This window comes from Diaphorina citri, unplaced genomic scaffold (genome assembly GCF_000475195.1).
Source record: "Diaphorina citri unplaced genomic scaffold, Diaci psyllid genome assembly version 1.1 scaffold6190, whole genome shotgun sequence".
In the NCBI taxonomy this organism is placed as follows: Eukaryota; Metazoa; Arthropoda; class Insecta; order Hemiptera; family Psyllidae; genus Diaphorina; species Diaphorina citri.
Genome location: NW_007383566.1, coordinates 1 through 1119, shown reverse-complemented (window position 1 = coordinate 1119; position 1119 = coordinate 1).

Genomic DNA, 1119 nt, shown 5'->3' with positions numbered 1-1119 from the left:
ATTTATCTCCCCCAATGGACGAGGTAGAAGCATGTACCGACAGTCCCGCGGGACCAGGGACTGCTAGTCCCGGTCTGGGACCAGCCAGTCCCAGTCTGGGGGCTGCCAATCGGCGTCGCATCTCCCTACAGTCAGAACATCGAGAGACTTGGAGCGGGAAGGTAATAATAATAGCAGCAATAATAGAATGGGAACGGTATGAGCTAGAGACTTGAAATTTGGTATATAGTTCACAAATGTGACAAGGATGCGACATGAAACTTGGTTGAGATAGGTATTTTGACCGCTTTTTGGCGGTTTTCTACGTTTTTTTTTTTGGCGGTTTTCAGCTATATCGACTAAACGGTTAGAGGTATTGTAAAAGTTAGGGTAAAAAAAAAACACTCAAATAAGCATCATTCAATAGGATAAGGAATGTCGTGTGATGTTCACACCAGATTTTTCATAGAGGGATCGGTAACTGCTAAGGTCTCATTGTTCCTACAGCGAAGAGAGAAGGAAGACAGGATAGGAGAAAGCCAGCTGATCCGAGAACGAACCTTATCGGTATAGTCCGCAACGGGTGGGACTCGAACTTTCGACTTAGCGCTTACAAGGCAGACGCGCTACCATCCAAACTATAATTAGAGGCTGGTTCCTTGACTTTTTTAAAGTCTTATTTATATACCTTAGAGTAGAAACCAGAAACCATATCTACAAGACCTATAAATAATTGAACCACTCTGTATAAACTTGGTTGCAATTTCACTTTGAAATAAGTTCACATCATTTTGTGTGGCGATATTTCGAAAAATTAATTGCTTGAAAGTTCTTCTTCCTCCTCCTTCCTCTCCTTTTCATTATCTTCTCCTTCCCGTTCTCCTTTGCCTCTTGATAGATCAGTTGCGCTTACTTGGGTGATGTTTCAAAGTCATAGAGCAGGAAAAATGAGGATCAACGGAATTTTTCTTTTTCTTCTACGACTTCTAGATCCCGAGATTCCCGAGATAAATCGATTTAAAAAATACCGGCAAATCGTGAACTTTGACGTCACGGCATACACTCCCGTAGGCGATGACGTCACATAAAATGTCCCGAGCAAAGCTCCCTCGCAGGCAACGCATTAATGTGTTTGTGCGC